The following is an 18,801-nucleotide window of genomic DNA, read 5'->3' on the forward strand; positions in this document are numbered from 1 at the left end:
GGATCTGAGAAAGAGAGCCAGGCTCCGAACCTTCATCTTTGGCCCACTCCACTGCAACTGTGATTGGAGCCTTTCAAGGCTTTGTTTCAGGTTGAGTTTGGGGAGCAGTTGGCCAGATCTGTCCCTTGATGAATATCTTCACTTTAATCTGCAATGCAAAGCCATAGGCTTCAAAGAGAGGCAAGCTACAGGAATAAGGTCAGTGTTCCTTTGAAGCCAAAGTTCAAAGATGAAATAGCAGTCTCAGTGAAATGACAATGTTTATGCACAGCCACCTTCACTCTGCAGCCAGGCTGCTCCTGGAGTTAATGCACACAGGCCGAGGGGCTGCAGGCCATGCATGCATTCCACATGCACCAAGGCCCTTTTAATCTCCTGGCTTGTCACATCGTGCTGCACAATAAGCCCAAAGTGGAGATTTGGTTTCTCCATCCTAATGGTGGTTGGGTGGTCCATAAGCCAAGTCGATGCTGTAAGCCCCTTAAAGGCAAGAAATGTGTCTTGAATTAATCTGGTGTTCCTGTGAGTGTCAGACCCGGTGCTCGGCTTAATAAATACGTCATGGTTCACCTTCCATCTCACTGGGCTCCTCGATTTCAGGTCAGTGTTTATGCTAAACGAGATCTAGAGGATGTTTATCTCACAGGACTGGAAGCCTGGAATCCATTCCACGCCCATGCGGCAGCTGGAGGGATCACTCAGTATTTGGGACCCTCTGTACCTGACACCACTTTTGAAGGGGTCCGGAAAGATTGCAGCTTGATCATTCTCTTCACCTAGCTGTGGCATAAGCCACCACGGGAGGCTAAGCCCCAAACCATAGCAACCCCCCTAAGAAAGCACTGGCAACAACTGTCTTATTATTTATTTAAATCTTTGATTCATATTTTTTTAATTAATCAGTAATATTCTTTTTGTACTTCCAATCTTGGCCTCCTTCCGCACTCTCCCTTTCCCCACCCTGGGTAATCTTTGCCTCCTCAGAGAATATAGAGGGTGTATCTCATGGAAGATTAAGGGTGTGCACTCTGGAGCAGCTGGTGGCTCAGTCGGTTAAGCTTCTGACTTCAGCTCAGGTTATGATCTCGAGGTTCACAAGTTCAAGCCCTGTGTCAGGCTCTGTGCTGACCTCTCAGAGCCTGGAGCCTGCTTCGGATTGTGTGCTCCCTCTCTCTCTCTGTCCCTCCCCTGCTTGTGCTGTCTCTCAAAAACAAAAAAAGTTAAAAAAAAAAAAAATGGGTGTGTGCAATCTGCGGCCAGACTGCATATAGCCCAGTCTCCCTGCCACCCTTGTTCTGTGACTGGCAAGCTACTTAGTCTTGCTTAGCCTTGGTCCCTTATCTTTAATTGGGGTCATACATAGGCATAAATAATGTGAGGGACTTAGCACGATGCTTGACACATAGTAAATACTCAATTAAAGCTAACAGTTACTATTATTTTAACTCATCTGCTTTCTGTCCTCCAAATTTTCAATAGTTTTTACTCATTCTAGGATTCTGCCTTTCTCTTAGACCTCCACCTACTCCATCAGCAAATCCCACAGCACATCCTTTGATGTATGTCCAGAATCTGGTCCCTTCTTGCCAGCCCCAACTCTACCTATCAGCTCCCACCTGGATTACTGGAGTATCCTCCTGAATATTCTTTCCATTCTGCTCTTGCCTTTTGATGACTTGTTTTCCATACAGAAACGAAAGCAATCTTTTAAAGAAATGTAACTCAGAATACCCCTAGTGCAAAACTTTTCATTGCTTCCCATCTTACTGGAGTGTGGAGTTCAGAATGTGGTCTTCAAGGCTTCTCCTGATAAGGTCTTCCATTTTCCCACCATCTTTCCACCATCAGTCCACTCCAAGCAGCTGGCATCCTCATTCTTCAGGGAACGGCTCCTGCAGCGGGTCTTTGCCCTTGTTGGTCTCTCCAAACCAGCATTTGTGACCAATATCTGTGTGGCCCACTCCCTCACATTTCTGGCATCTTTGCCAAACATCAGCTGTGAGGGGAGCGACCCTATCCTAAACTACACTCTCTCCTTACCTTGCTTTAGTGTCCATGGCATTTATGAGCACCTGAAAAATTACATATGCATCTCCTCATTTTTCGTTTTCCCTCATTAGAATGTAAACTCCAGGTGAACAAGCATTTTGTCCATTTTATTCATTACACTGAGAATAGTGCCTGGCAGTTACAGTTTCTCAACAAATACTTGTTCAAATACAGAATCCTCTCTTTCCCTTTTAGCCCAGCAAATAAATGACTAGTCTCCACATCTCTGTGCTTGATTGTCTCCCTCCCCACCTTCTATAGGCACTGCCTCTTTTCTCAGGCATGTTCATTTCCTTCATCCTAAAAAGTTTTCCCTTATCCCTTCTTCCTCTTCCAACAGCAAGCAAGTTGCCTGTCTTCCATTGCTACAGACCTTCCTGAAACACTGATTGGTTCTGCCTGCTTCCCCTCCTCCTCCCCACTCAGTTTTCAGCAACTTCATCTCATCCTCTGCCCATTTCCATGGACTCTGCTCCCTCCAAGGTCACCCCTGCTCACCTACTCCACTGGCCCTTCCCCAGCCAGACTGGTCTGACCTCTCTACCTCTTCTTCTCTTTGCAGTCTACCCTTAGTTGTGCAGACACTCTTCTTTTCTGGTTCCTTTTTTATTTTTCTGTCTGTCCCCCCCCCCTTTTCTCTCTCTCTCTTTTAGTACTTTTTTATTTATTTTTAAGAGAGAGGGAGAGAACAAGCAGGACAGGTGCAGAAAGAGAGGGGGAGAGAGAATCTGAAGCAGGCTCTGAGGTGTCAGCCCAGAGCCCAATTCGGGGCTGGATCCCATGAACTGCAAGATCATGACCTGAGCCGAAACCAAGAGTCAGATGCTTAACAGACTGAGCCGCCCAGGCACCCCCCACTTCCCTTCTCTGTTAGACATGTTCCCTGTCTTCATTTGCCAGGATTTCATCCTCTGTTTTCTTTACATTTCTCTCTGCATAAGCACACCCCACCACACCCTATCCTTTCCCTTATGCAGAAACATGGGTCTCAGATCTGAGCCTGTATCATAATCACCTGGAGAGATAGTGGAAATGGATTGCCAACAGTTTCTGACTCAGAAATGCTTGTTGCACGTCTCACAAGCTTCCAAGCAATGCTGATACTGTGGCCCCAGGGACCACACTTTGAGGATCACAGCTGTATGATGATCTGTAGTCATTTTCTCCCTCCCATCGGATTCTCCCATCACTCCATGAAACATGAAGTGATGATAGGTGACACGTAGACAACCTTTTCAGACATTGGTGACATTATAATTAGAATATAAACGTAATGAGCAAAGCTAGATGTAGACATAGGGCAAGAATCCCAAGAAAGAGGCTTGACCATGGTGGGCAAGTTCAATGCTGAGATGGCTGATATTAAATATTCAAAGATTTCTGCTTGACTCTTTTGATGAAAAGATGGCCCAGAACAGATATTTTATCATCATCTGTATTATGGCCAATGCACAATTAGGGCTTAGCACATTTCTTTTTAATTCAACTTGGAGAATATGTTTTGGAAGCCTACTATGTATCAGGCACTGTGCTTACCACCAGTGATATGAAGATGATGGTTTCTATTCATAAGAAATCCACAACCCATTAGTGCCTGATAGCCAAGGGCTTTGTGCCCTCATGAGATACTTGTGCTCACAATAGCCTCTCCCTTAAACTTGTGCTTCCATATAACTTTTTGAAGTACATAAAGTCATTAAGAGTTCATGATCACAATACTGATTATGTTGTTTGATTTGATAGTAGACATCTGACAGAGAGACTGCCATTTCTCTAATAATTCGTGTCTCTTGGGTTGGACAAGGTACAATAATTACTTCAAGTCTTAGTGCATCTTCAATAGGTGGAATCCATTTGGTGAGAAAGGAGATCCCCAATGGGCAACTGCTAAGTTTAAGTTAAATTATGACAAATGAAGTTTAATAAGTTAAAATAAATTATGACAAAGTATTTCATATTCATAACTTGGGAAGAATGGCTTTTCCTGTAAATACATGGGGTCTGCTTGACTTTGCACTATAATTGTCAGCCTCCTATTGGCTACTCATTTCCCTGCTGTGATTGTTACAATTTTAATGACATGGTGTGGAAATGATATTGACACTCTTCTAAATAAACATGATCTACTCAACCTGATATATCTATTGAATATCAGACTAAGATTTTGGAATACTTTCAATTTCAGGTCAGGATGAAATAGCAACTATATTCTTATCAAGCACTTACTTGCCTCCTTGCCAACCCGCAGCCTATAGACCAATTTATCCAAATATCTAAGTTTAATCCAGACATGTAATATTTTTACTTTTTATGGAAATCAATTTTTTTGATATAAAACTGAACCAGAGATAGGAATAGTTTTGGAACAATTCTAGCTATAATTAACAAGTCAGTACTTAAATTTGAATCATTCCATTGGCTAACTCAGTTCTTATTTCACCAAAATGACTTGTGGTAAAATCATAATATCCATGATGTAACCATCCTTCTCCTTTCTGGTTCTTCAGGGCTAGGCTGTTGAGATGGTCACCAACTTTTTGAATCACAAAATGTCTTTTTGCTATCATATGTGTGGAAATATTTGATGTTTATAATTGAGTGGCCAGTAGTATCCCTAGAAATGAAAACAATAGTGAAAATTTACTTACAAGAAAAAATAAATACGGAATACCAATTCCTAATGTATAATACCCAATTTCAGTAGACTACACCTTTATTATTGTTAATAAAATATCCTATGCTTATACAATAAAGTTAAGAAAAATGAAATTCTCTTTTTTTCTTCAAAGTCATACTTGTCCCTTTTTACCCTTAAACAGGGAGTTTCGGGGTAACAGCAGAGATGTGTCTGGATACTGTGTAGGTAGAGGAAAAACTAAAAGTAAAATTAAAATGAAATAATAAGGGGTGCCTGGATGGCTCAGTCGATTAAGTGTCCCACTTTGACTCAGGTGATGATCTCGTGGTTTGTGAGTTTAGCCCCAAGTCGGGCTCTGTGCTGACAGCTTAGAGCCTGGAGCCTGCTTCAGATTCTGTGTGTCTCCCTCTCTCTGCCCCTCCCCTGCTCGTGCTCAGTCTCTCTCTCTCTCAAAAATAAATATTAAAAAAAAAAAAGATGAAACAATGATTTACGTTCTTCTTGGAAATAAGGCAATTCATCATACCGGTCCTCAAAAAGATGGGAATTTCACAGGATGGGGTTTTTTTTGTTTGGTTGTTTTTTCTTATTTTTTATTAATTTTTTTTAACATTTTTATTTTTGAGAGACAGAGAGAGACAGAGCATGAGCAGGGGAGGGGTAGAGATAAAGGGAGACACAGAATCCCAAGCAGGCTCCAGGCTCTGAGATGTCAGCACAGAGTCTGACACGGGGCTCAAACCCATGAACCATTATTAGATCATGACTTCAGCTGAAGTCAGATGCTTAACAAACTGAGCCACCAAAGCACCCCTCAACAATAGGGTGTTTTACCTTTTTAATTTAATATGTTTTCTAAATTTTTTAAAGTTTATTTTGAGAGAGAGAGAGAGAGAGTGAACACACACACACACACACACACACACACACACACACTCATGTGTGGGGGAGGGGCAGAGAGAGGAAGAGACAGAATCCCAAGTAGGCTCCACGCTGTCAGGCAGATCCCACTGTGGGGCTCAAACTCATGAACGATGAGTTTGTGACCTGAGCTGAGATCAAGATTTAGACGCTCAACCAACTGAGCCACCCAAGCACCCCTAATTTAATATATTTTCTGAATATAGTACACAGAGATTATTACTACAAAAGATAACACAGCCACAATATTACTCATATCCTTCCTTGATCATATTAGATACTACCAATCAAACTTAGATATTATCAAAATCATTACCTCAATTCTCCACTTTCAATATGAATAAAAAGCTTAACAAGCCTAACAGAGCATGGAAACCTAGGTTTTGGTGAATTTGAGCAATAAGGCTAAGGAAGTATGGGGACACTGAATCTGCAAATGGAAGCTAAGTACCTCCAGCCATTGTGCCAATACAGGAAATTCTTCCTCAAGCTGGCCTCCTTTGCCCGTCGGCAAATCAAAACAGTGATGGGCCCAGGATCTGAGGAGGAAGTATTAAATAGACACGCTCCCCAACAGAGGGCCTCCTGACACTAAATCTTTCTGAGATTTTTATTTCCTGCATGACTTGGGAAGTATTCAAATAATGTTCCATCTGTGAAGAAGTCCTTACCTGGGCCTCAGAACTCTGTCTGCACATCCCATGCTGCCTTTGGCAGGGTTGGGGAATGAAGGCTCTCAGCTAATGGGGTCCCTCTCCTTTTTCCCTCTGAGTATTAGCCTCTGGGATGGAGAGGCTCTCTGTGCCTGAAATGAGGAGGGGATGTCTTTTAAATCTACATTTGGTTATATATTTTTTTTAATTTTTTTTTAACGTTTATTTATTTTTGAGACAGAGAGAGACAGAGCATGAACGGGGGAGGGGCAGAGAGAGAGGGAGACACAGAATCAGAAGCAGGCTTCAGGCTCTGAGCCATCAGCCCAGAGCCCGACTCGGGGCTCGAACTCACGGACCGTGAGATCGTGACCTGAGCTGAAGTCAGACGCTTAACCGACTGAGCCACCCAGGCGCCCCTGGTTATATTTTTTTAATGTTTATTTATTTTTGAAAGAGAGAGAGTGGGGTGGGGGGAACAGAGAGAGGGGGGGGACAGAGGATCCTAAGTGGTCTCTGTGCTGACATCAGAGAGCCCAGCCCAATGCACGGTTCAAACTCATGAACCGTGAGATCATGACCTGAGCTGAATTTGGATGCTTAAATGATTGAGCCACCCAGACACCACTACATTTGATTATACCATGGTGTCACTATTTTACGGTAACATTGTTTATTCTAAAATTAAAATTGGGTAGTCTGTCCCTTCATTGCAAAACCCCCAGTTCTATTCACTGAGAATATCTGAGGGGCTAAAGATGACTGGTTTCTATGCAAAAAGCAACAGCTAATGGAAAAGGAGCATACATTCTGTTGGTTGAACAAGTTTAGATTATGTTCAAAATCACAGATAAGTCAAAAATTGTCACTGATAAAATTTTTCTTAGCCTGGCAAACAAATCTATCTTCAAAATGAAAGAAAACAATTGGGACTTTCTCTGATTCCCCGGAGGCTTGCCACATTTCCTCATGTTGATTCCTCGACCACCATATAAGACCTTCCTTGCTCCGGACCCAGACACAAATGCCCTTATGCTTTCTGCCATTCCAGCTCATCTCTCAGAACAGTCTCAGAACCAAACTCAGGGTCTTGAAATGGGGGTTCATGCTGGAGTGACCTTTCTAACTCCTGCCACCAACCCAGAGGGATCTCCCCTAACCACCCTTTCTAAAATATCACCCTCTTCTTTGTGGGTTACTCTCGTTACTCACCTGTTCTGCACCATGTTTCTTCATAGCACTTGCACCACCTGGAATTGTATACTTGCTTCCCTGGTTATCATCTATCTCCCTAAGGAGAACACAAATGCTGTGAGGGCAAGGACACTGTCCCTGGCCCCAAGCAGTACATGTTGACTGAATGAATGACTGCATTCAGTGTAAGCTTTGGCCATATCCCATCAACTATTCACCAGGAATTGGTAGCTTCTTTATGTGTGTTCATGATGTTTCCTCTCTCTGGAAGGTGTTCATCTCTCCCCACAACCCACTTATACCCATTCTTTATCTCCTAACCCCTATTCAGCCTTCTAAGCCCTACCTCAATGACTGCAGTCAGAAAATATTCCTTCCCTCCTCCATCTCCTGCAATTTTACCCTCCTCCAATGTTAGTCACACACTCCCAACCCAGCCCTCCAAGTAGTTAGTGATTGGTTAATTAATTGTGCCTTAAGTATCAAATATGTAAGTGAATGAATAGATTTGGGGCCATGGAGATTTCCTGGACAAGGCTTAGAATCTAATCACCACCTATCAACAATTATGATATCGTTTCTTTATAGGTTACCTATAGAATTACTTTGGTTCAAATACTGGAGTTAGAATCACTTCCTTGACAAGTACATGTGTGGACCAAATCTAGAGTTCCTTTTCTATTCTTTTGATAAATGAATGTTTTTATATTATTACATATACTAAGACTTTGTCTAGACACCATTGAATACAGAGGTGAGTAAGCTGGGTAATTCAAGCCAATGATACCCAAAAAGCAGAAATAAAAAATGGAGTTTTTCCTTTAATTATACAAGCAGTTAGCTGAATCCCTTACTTAACATTTCCTATGGAGACATCCAAAGCTCAAAAGTGCATGTGACTTTTTTATACACAGTAATCAGCAAGACCTGGCCACCAGCTAATCCTCTCCATCCAAGGCAAAGTACATATCTAAAATAGAGAAGAGTAGGTTGATTCTTAGGCATCCAAAATGGCATTTTCCACTGAATATGCTGGAGGGACCCCCATCTCTCCCCTCCTCCATCTTAATGATGATTTGTACTTAGGATCTTTTTCAATCAAGAAACTTCATGTTTTCATGACATTACTTGGTGACTAGTAATGAGAGGTTGAGAAACTAAAATTCCCACAGAAAAATTACAGTTTCCCTTTACACCATAGAGTCAATGAAAAGTAGAAGAGCATTAGGATTTTAAATCCTTGAAAGTTTTCATGGTATATACAGTCTTATAAGGCTAGTGTTAGTTAAAGTAATTCATTTCTTGTAACAGACAAGTCCCAATATATTAGTGACTTAACACAATAGAAATTTATTTTTTGGCCATATAAAGTCCAAAATGGGTGTTCCTGTTGGACAGGTAGTTCTCTTCCAGGAATCCAGCCTCCTTCCATCTTGTCGCTTCTCCAGCTTCAACATATGGCTTCCAAGCTTGCCACTGAAGAGGAAGGAGAATAGAGCATGGTGTATATAACGTTTTTATGGGCCATGACTGGAAAGGCACATTTCATTTCTGCCCACATTCTATTGGCCATAACTCTATTGGCCACATGACCTTGCCTGACCACAAAGGAGCCACGGAAATGAAGTAACTGTCTGCCTAGAAGGAAATGGGTTCAGTGAATAGCTAGCCAGTCTTTGCCACAGTACTTAACCTCAGTCCAGGACATTCTTTCCCCAGACTTTTGATGGATGTATACTGTAGGAAGACACTGTATACTTTAGACAGTTTCCCAGTCTTTCTCTATTGACTTAGTAAATAAATTCTTGACCAGGAATGGAATAAAAGTAGCTAAGAAAAGAAGAAAAACAAAGTCCAAAGAACCGAAGATGAACCTCTTTCCCTTTTATAGGGACTCTCAGAGCTCTGAGTCTGGATTTTAGTACAACCATTTCTGCTTCTTTTGCACAGAACCTAGTCCCAGGCCATGGCAGTTATCAAGATCATTATCATTATTATGTTGCTAAATTCCTCAATACTGTGCACTTTTTGGAGACAGAAAATGGACCCTGGGCATAATGCTTCTCCAGGAGAAATTAAAATGGCATGAAATTGGGACAGCTCTGGACGTCAGGCCAGAACAGAGAAGAATGTATATTTTGGAAATAGTAACATATTCCCAGACAAGTAGGACTTTTTTTTTTTTTTTTTTGGAATGGGAAATGTGATGAGACAGAATATTGTAAGTTGCAATTTAAAACATGAAGTTTATACACATGAACCGATTTAGGCTAGTTATCTAAAATGGATGTGTTCATTTTGAGTCACCCCAACCCTGTCACACAGCCACCCTTGGGTTCTTTGGGGACCATGAACTCAAAGGGGGCTAAGTAGTTCTGAACAAGCACTGAACCTCTGATGCTCATCATACCAGCACCCAGCAGTTGGCTGGTCAATGTGACTCATCACAAGAGGTGACTGAATTCTGTGCAGGCAGAGAAATAAAACTAGAGCATTCATATCAACATTGAGTTCATATGAATATACGGTCCTGCCCAACTTCTCTTGAGGCATTTCATCTACTTTGAGAAGCACTAGTTCACGTATATTATCTCTACATGGGTAAGTTCACACCAGATCATTCATACTGGCCCATATCTGAAATTTGAAAAAAAAAAAAAACTGAAGGCTTAAACTCTATTTTTTATTCAACTATTAGGAAAAAGAGGAATAAAATGGCAAGGTCTTAAAAGGAAATTCATTAATTTCCTTTTTTTTTTTTTTTTTAACCCTCTGAAGAGATAAAGGGATCTAAAGATAAAGGGGAAAAAAGTGAGGCTTATCACATCATGCATTTGAACTAGAAAATACAAGCATGCCTCATCTTTAAATCATTTTGTATGGATTAATTCCTTCATCCTGGTCATTTGTGAACTTCTATCATGAGATTGGCAGGTGAGGTGTTGACCTTGCTTCTAACCCCACATGGGCTTGGAGAAAGTGGTACCCGTGCCTTCCAGCTGTGACCTTGGACCTTTGCTCTGGGTCCTGGAACAGGGCACACATATTTTTACACTTGAGTTTGATAGGTTTAAAAATGAGAGTGACTAAACTGGGAAGATTTAGCGTTGGGGAGGGGGAGCGGGAGGACTATACTGGGTGACAGCAGTTTGCTCTCCAGTCAAACTTTCTCACTTTCTTACTGCTTGTATTTGACATGAGATCCATTCACAAACTCCCCTTATATGCTGTTGCTTTTCTTCAGTGCTGTGTGGGAGCTGAAAACTACCCTAATCCATCCACATCATCAAGCTCATCTGGGGCTGTTCTTACTAATATACTCTTCAGCAGGAATTCTGTTTCTTCCTCAAAGAAGGAAGAGGCAGGGAAAACCAAAAAAGAACTCTGGTTGGGGCAAAGAAATTCTAATAATTAGATATGGGGTTTTAAAAGGTCTCTCACTTCTTAGCACCTACCGGGGGCAGAGAGCAGACAGAAAAGTCAGCTTTCCTACAATTTCTTTTCCCCCCTCAAACCTGGCAACATGCTGTTAGCTCTGTCTCTTGGAAGTCCCTCAGTGAATGCCAGAGGAGTGCACAGAGAACCCACCTGGAACGGTGCCATCAGAGGGCCCCGGCATTGTTGAGGGAGGAATTAGCTGCTGCTTCCTGAAGATATGTGCTTGGTTACCCGCTGGGGACCAGACAGGGGCAGAGAAAGAGACTCGGGGCTTTCTGTGTTTTCTAAAGGTTTCAGGCCACTGGCATTTCAGCAACAGCTAATACAAAACAGATGGCCAGGCGCTACGCTCCGCTGGCTTTCAACTGAGGGGCTGCCTCCATCGTGATTAATCACCTGTGCTGGGGGGTAAAAAGTCCTACCTGGCCTTTTTGTATGCATGGACCTCAGGTTGGGGTGAGTGAGCGAAGTGATAGGCATCGCCTCTCTGCCCTGGTGCTGCTTATGTGTACGTAGGACAACGTGCATTTATCCAATAAACACAGAATGAGCCAGCAAACTGAACTTGAGCGAGCAGAGGAAGCTGGTCTGGTTGTGCAGGAGTGGCTCGCAAAACCCGCCCTTCGTTACTTCACCTTAGGAATTAGGCAAGGGTAGAGGCTTAGGGCAGCTCAGTAAATTCTGCACTTGCTTGGAGGCCTTAAAACATTTCCCTAGCAAGAGTGTAAAGAGAATCTGTGTGTCTTTTAGATGGCACTGGGGCAAAAGGTTAGTGTGGCCACTTCCTTCCACCCTCCCCACAAACAAGATATCCTTTTACACCGTGAGCCCTACAGAAGCTTCCTCTTCGCTTTTGTCTCCTCTGTGTGGCTGGACTCTGAGATGGGGGAGTTTGTGATGGAGCACACATGAAATTCCATGTTAGCTCAGCACAACAGGAGAAGGAAAGAACATGATTCCAGCTGTAGCATCTTAGAGGGTGAAGGGGAGCTGCTGTTCCACATTGATCTTTGTTTTTCCACTGGGTCATTTTCAGCCAAGCAGCAAAAACTCCCAAATGCAGCCAATGCCATGCCCCAGCCCCTCTCTTGTCAGGACAAGTTGCAGAGAAAACCAGCTATGCTACCAGCCACAGCTGGGGAGGATTAAGCAGGTGGATTTGTGCCTGGAGAAGCCCAGCGTGTGCTCGGGGCTAGAAAGAATGAATGTATTAGTTTTCTATTTCTGCATAACAAATGACCACAAATTTAGCGGCTTAAAACAACATCATTTATTATCTCAGTCTCCTTGGGTCAGGAGTCGGGGCACAGTTTGTTCTCTGCTCAAGGTTCTCACAAGGCCAAATCAAGGTGTCTGCAGCTGGCCTCTTTTCTGGAGCTCAGGTTCCTCTCCCAAGCTCACATGTTTGTGGCAGACTCTAGTTTGGGGGGTTGCGAGAGGGAGGTCCCCATTTCCTTGCCAGCTGTGAGCCAGACCCTCTCCACTCCTAGAGACTGCTTGAACTCCTTACCATGCAGCCCTCTCCATCTCAAAACCACCAGTGGAGAATCTCCTTCACATCAGATGCCCTTCTCCTCGAATCTCTTTCTTCGGGGAGAGCCCAGTCCCTCCTATGGGCTCACTTAATTAGGTCTTTTTTTTTTTTTTAATTTTTTTTTCAACGTTTTTTATTTATTTTTGGGACAGAGAGAGACAGAGCATGAACGGGGGAGGGGCAGAGAGAGGGAGACACAGAATCGGAAACAGGCTCCAGGCTCCGAGCCATCAGCCCAGAGCCTGACGCGGGGCTCGAACTCGCGGACCGCGAGATCGTGACCTGGCTGAAGTCGGACGCTTAACCGACTGCGCCACCCAGGCGCCCCGGTCTTTTTTTTTTTTTAATGTTTTATTTTTTTCTTGAGAGAGATAGAGAGCATGCAATAGTTGGGGGACGGGAGGGGCAGGGTGCAGAGAGAGAAGGAGACAGAAGATCTGAAGCAGGCTCTGCACTGACAGCAGCCAGCCTGATGCAGGGCTCAAACTCACAAACGGTGTGATCGGTAATGATCTGAGCTGAAGCCGGTCGCTTAACCCACAGAGCCACCCAGGTGCCCCTAACCTAATTAAGTCTTAAACACTGGTTAATGTCCCTGATCCCCACACCCGCTCTCTGAGGCTTCCCCAGCAGATACTTGGAAAGCCAGAGGCTTGGATTATGTAGGCAGCTGCCTCGATGGGGCTCCCCGATGGCCACTTTGACTTGCAATGTTTCTCAGAGCCCTTCCAGGAAATCCCATGAACCCAGTTGCTCAGGACCTGTCCTTTGCCACCTCCTTTGCCTTCCCGCCACAGATCAGAACAGTTGCTGACACACACCTCCTCACCCACTTCAGATGTTTGCTGCCACTCTGGCTTCCTACTTGTCCTGCCACTTCCAGTTTTCCCCCTCATCCTAATCCACATGCCACACACCATGAGCTTCCTCTTGCTCAACCCCCTCAGACCATGGCACGCCCTGCTCATGATGCTGCCATGGCTCCCCATTTCCCACCAAAACCTTCCAAATCCTAGGGTGGCATTCACCACTATCAGTGGTCTGACTCCACGGGTCTTTCTCATGACTGTGGTGTAAGCATTATGGCAAGTGAGTTACCCATTTCCCAGGTGCCCCCCACCTCCAAACAGACACACAAGATCAACAGAATCAATACCCACACTGTAAGTTATGACTTCAACAATGGTTCTTAACTGATGCACAACACAGTTACCCTGGGAATGTTTCTGGAACAGAATACCTACAGGGGGGGCTTTACTGTACATATTCTAGAGAAAGAAATATTCCCAGAAGACTCTGGTGTGTTCCTGTGCTTAAGAATCACTGATTTACAAAGTTTCCAGAAGGCCCCAGTCTCCCAAACTACCCTCTTTAATGTGTAGAATTCCGTAATTTGTGACTTGCTAAGATACTGCTCTCTATTTAAATGCAAATTAGCATGAAATCTTATCATTTATTCTGAAGCATTGTTGTGTGAAAACTCTGTTAACTCTGCCTAGATCTGTCTTAAGGCTCTTCCTCTCAATTATCTATTACTTGATATTTGCCCTACCATTAGACCACTTCTTTCCCAACAGCCTCACAATATTCTTATCTTCTGCTTCACCTTAGCAGCTGGCCTGATTCCTTTACCTAGTGAGTGCTTTTCATTTCTGAAATGTGTGAATCCATGAACCATAGAATTCACACCTCACCGGACATGAATTTACCAGCTTTTCCCCATACAGCAGACTTTGATGGACCAGGAAGTATGGCTAGTTTCTGGGTCAGCTGGGTAATGCGTTAATGATCTGCCAGCCTCAGTTTCTGTATCTGCAAAGAGGGCCCCAAAACACAATTTCTGGCTCATAATAGGTGTGCAGGACATGTCCATTCTCACGTCTCCTTATGAGTTAAATGCCTGATGGTATATTTGAGCAGCAGGTAGGGAGTGGAGGCAATGGTGTCCTCTTGGGGCCCTTGAAATCAGGCCGTGCAGACCGCTGTCCACCCTTAATGTCCGTCCTCCCTGCTCCTGCATGCATTCCCGGGGGTATGACTGAGGGGCCCGAAGAGTCATTGGAACATGAGTATGTGACTATAAAACACGCTGTAACCTTGGAATCTGGACATCAAAAGGGAGAGCTTCAGTGCCTGATAAAAATGTGTGTTCCTCTTAGCAAACCACTCCAGTTTTCCCCATCCCACTGGGAAGCTTGTCACTGCTAATGTGATTCTTATGATTCTTGCTGCTCTGTAGCCTCTTGATCTTTCCTGAGATCACTCTGCCCCTAAGTGTGTTGGAAACAAAATGTCCTGTCTGGTGTCCAGAGCTTAAAATAACAGACTGCTGGGTTCCTGCTGTCACACTGACACTTGACTCCAAGGTCTCTCCCCAGTACCAACCCCCCATGCCAGGGGGGAGAAGCCATGGGTGAATGGACAGACAAAGAAGGGGCAAGAAACAAGGAGATTAGTCATTCTCAGGCCATTCAAGCATTCTTTAACATCAGTTTGATTTTTCAGAAAGGTCAACTTCTTAAATTGTGAGAAATATTCTATGGAAACACTCCTCCCATCTCTAAAAACAGGGACAACATTTTCCAAGCAATGCTGCCTAAGGGCATGTTTGAGGTTGTCCATAGACAGTCCGTTGACTATTGCGACTGTCATGGTGGTGTGCTAAATAATTTAAGGAGGCAGAGCAGCATTCATTTCTTTGTGTGCATTTTTAAAGCCTGAGAAATAACAAAATAAGTCACTATGTGGCATCTGGGCATATTCATGTCTTGTCTGGTAGCCGGGGAGCTTGCAAAATCTGCAGAAAATCGAGAGTGGCACTGGAGCTGGCTCACAAGCTTGTAAAATCCACCTCTTCCTCCTAGTGTTTCAGAGGGAAATGCCTCTCTCTCTCTCTCTCTCTCTCTCTCTCTCTCTCTCTCTTTGCATGCCAGTGGTTCAGCAGACAACAAATTTTCCTTCTTTAGCTTTTGACGGGTCATTCGGGGAGTCTCCACCGTCTGTGATGCCTTCTGGCCCTCTGGAGATTGACTTGTCCCAAACATATTTTTGGAAACGCCACAGACGATTGTTTTTATTAGGGGACTGCAAAGCTTTGTAGTGGGATGCTTTGTGTTTTATTTGTTTTCCTTCCCCTGCCCCAGCTGTTTTTGTTTTAACAGCACTGGAGAGAAGGTTAAAGTATTTGTGGCCTCCGTTAACCTAGCCCATCTCTCAAGTTGGCAGAGCTAGAAATCTGAATGGGTAGAACGGCAATGTACAGGTCAGCTGCCTGGATGGGTTCATCCATATTTTATCCAGCCTCATGAGAGGGGTGAGGGGGACACTTGGGTTGATCTCAAGTTGAATGAGCACTTTGGAGCAGACAGCTGTCAGGGGAGCAGGTCACCCGCCACAAAATGCACTACCCAAGCACCCAAGCACTGATTAACTGCTGAGATGTAATCGTGCCAAACAAGAGGCCACGACATGTACCCATTTTTTATTTTCCACATCTAACTGAGAAATAAGACATAGGGCACGGCTCTTACCACAGAATGCATGGCTTTGGGCTTGGACTGGCAATGGTGGCTATTTCTGAGATGTCTGAGTCTCCTTGGCTATACCTTGTCAAAAAACAAAATTCATGCCTGGGTCCCATTTCCATAGATAACTTATTTAATTGTTCTGGAGTGCAGTCCGGGCATGGGATTTTTGCCAACCTGTCCAGATGATTCTGAGGTGCCATTGAGGTTACTTGGAACTACTTCCCTATGGAAAAAGGTAATTAACCTTTCAAACACCTGCTGCATGCCAGGCACAGTACTAAGCATGTTTCTACATTAACCCCTTTATTTCCACCTATCTTTTTGTGTGATAAGCTTATTTATCTGTATTTTACAGGTAAAACCAAGGTTTTAAGGCCTTAAATTATCCAGGTGGAGTTTAGTTTTTTAGTCCATTTCACTCCAAAGCCTATTCCTTTTTCAGAACCCAGAATATAGCAAAATAAACACTCGTATAAACTCTCCAGAACCCTACATAAGAGATCAGCTCATTTACTTATTTATCTGAGCAGAGACCTTCCCTGTCTTCTGTGTGATATGTGAAAGAAGAACCAGAAATTCTAGAATTAGAGACTTTGAGTGTTAGGAAAGGAATGTGGCTGCAATGCCCAATCTCTGTGCCACCCTGGCATGGCCATCTCTGTACAAAAAGACAAGTGCTAAAATTTCCTCCTTCTCTTACAAACTCTTAAAGCAAGGATCTCAAAGCACAGCATAATTAATAAAATCACCCACATCCTGTCTAGATGAGTAGCATTTTATATATACAAATTCCTTTCTGCCCCAGGCCCTACAAGAGTAGAATGTTTCCAATTTTAAAGAGTGAGCAACAGAGTAATTGAAAGGAGCTGTATCTTGGCCGATGCAAAGGACCTCAAAGGCATTAATAGTGATCTATATGAGAAAACATGGTGACCACGAAGTGTATCATAATGGCTTGTCAGCCATGCTGTGCTAAATGATTCAAAGATAGAAAAGACAGGGCAAGAAGAAAACATTGAATTCTTAAGAGTCAGCTACCCCTGGGATCAATATTCTGATCTATTCAGTCAACTCTCCAAACAATCTAGAAGCAGTAAAGTGATGACATTAGCTGATGATCCAGTTACTTGGGTTAATCAAGGCAAAGGGGACAGACGGGGCCAATTAAGTAGCTGGGCAGCCCAATGATAGATGAGTCATTATGGGCAAGCGCAAAGATAATGCCATTGGGAAAAGCAATTTAAGTCATTCATGCACTTCCAGGCCAGGAAATCCTTCTGGTCTTTGAGGGGGATCATTTAGGAATCATCAGACCCAGCCTGATGAAGTCATCTATTCATTGTGCAGCTAACAATCAACAAAAGAGCTAAACGTACAAGGCGACAGGCCATATGGAATACATTTTGGTGGCTGATGTATATCTCTGCCTTCATTTGAATCACCTTCATTAAAACAAGTCTTACTCCAGCCCCTCTTTTTCTTTTCATTCTTCTTCTACAATATCTCCCTACTTGTAATGCTATCACCTCCCTAAACATGCAGTCTTGATGTATAGATGAATTTTTAAAATAAAGACAAATTTAAATAAATTTAAATAAATAAACTGTGAACATACAAGTTTCCAAGAAACCCTTCAGCATGTTACAAAGCAATTCATCTTTAAGCACCAAGGAGGATTTTTCTATGCAGCAAAAATTTAACATATGAGTTAAAGTAAACCATACTTGAAGCTACCTGTTCCTTTAAAACCAAAGGCCAAACCAGGGACCCCAAAATGAAGGTTACCAATGATTGCCATGTTAATAAATTCGGTGAACACTAATTTATCTCCTGAGTTGTCTTCTTCCTCTATGATTGCTGTTTTTGTCATCCTTTTAAGTTCATTCTCTTCCCAACCATGAAATGTTGGATTCTTCAATTCCCGTCCTTTTTTTCTCAATCTACCCATCGCTCCAGCCTTATCTTGCCCCACATTTAACCACATCTTACCTGGTTCTCAACTACTCTTTTCTTCTACAAAACACTAGACCATTGCACCTGTTTCCTATACCTGAAATGCTGTCCTCTGATATTTTGCCTGTTAACATTTGTCCACCTTTCTGATCTCAGCTCACTCATCATTTATTGACTTTCTCAAATTTGCTCCAATCTTTCTAATATGGGTTCTCATAACACCATATAACATTCTCTACAGCACTTATTAGATTTGCAATTTTACATCCATTTTTAGATGTAATATCAGTCTTCCCACTAGACTATAAGCTCTCCTCTGTTCCTCCATATGATGACAAACATGTAGCTTGAGGATGACCTCATTCTTATACTTCTTCTTCAGCAGATCTGAAAGACTGATGAGCCCAGGTTGTATTCCATAGCCAATATTCAAGGGGATGGAATATCCCAATTGGCCACGTCTTGATCATGGGCTACCCTTGTAGCAAAGAGAAAAGTCAGGGCCAACTCTAACTGAACATCATGGACCTTTGGAGGAAGGATGCTGAGCAGGAAATGCCCACTGTGAATCCTTTTGTCAAGACACAGTCTGGGGCCAACTCTCCAAGAAGGAACTGGAGAAACCTGATTAACATATTTATTGACATTTTTACCCATTTTCCACCAGGAGAGTTAAAGATACCAAGGATCGATGTCCAGAATATTGAAAAATTAGTAGAACAAGGGCTCTGATCAGTTTTAATGGACACCTGACCAATCATAATGGAGGTCAGCTATAGCAGCTGTTCCTGCTCAATAACCACCTTGCATCAGATGCAAACACTGGAGTGATTTACAGGGGACTTAAACATCCAGTTCTGTTCAATCTTCTGTATTGAGCACACACACTCTGGT

The 18,801-nt window shown here is 43.1% G+C and overlaps 1 protein-coding gene across 1 annotated transcript in view; it reads left to right on the forward strand.

Moving 5' to 3' along the window:
- The window catches only part of SPTLC3 (serine palmitoyltransferase long chain base subunit 3), a 131,345-nt gene that overhangs the window by 99,276 nt on the left and 13,268 nt on the right, over positions 1–18,801 (forward strand). The window lies entirely within an intron of this gene.

The sequence above is a fragment of the Panthera tigris genome, chromosome A3 (assembly GCF_018350195.1).
Source record: "Panthera tigris isolate Pti1 chromosome A3, P.tigris_Pti1_mat1.1, whole genome shotgun sequence".
NCBI classification, from domain to species: domain Eukaryota; kingdom Metazoa; phylum Chordata; class Mammalia; order Carnivora; family Felidae; genus Panthera; species Panthera tigris.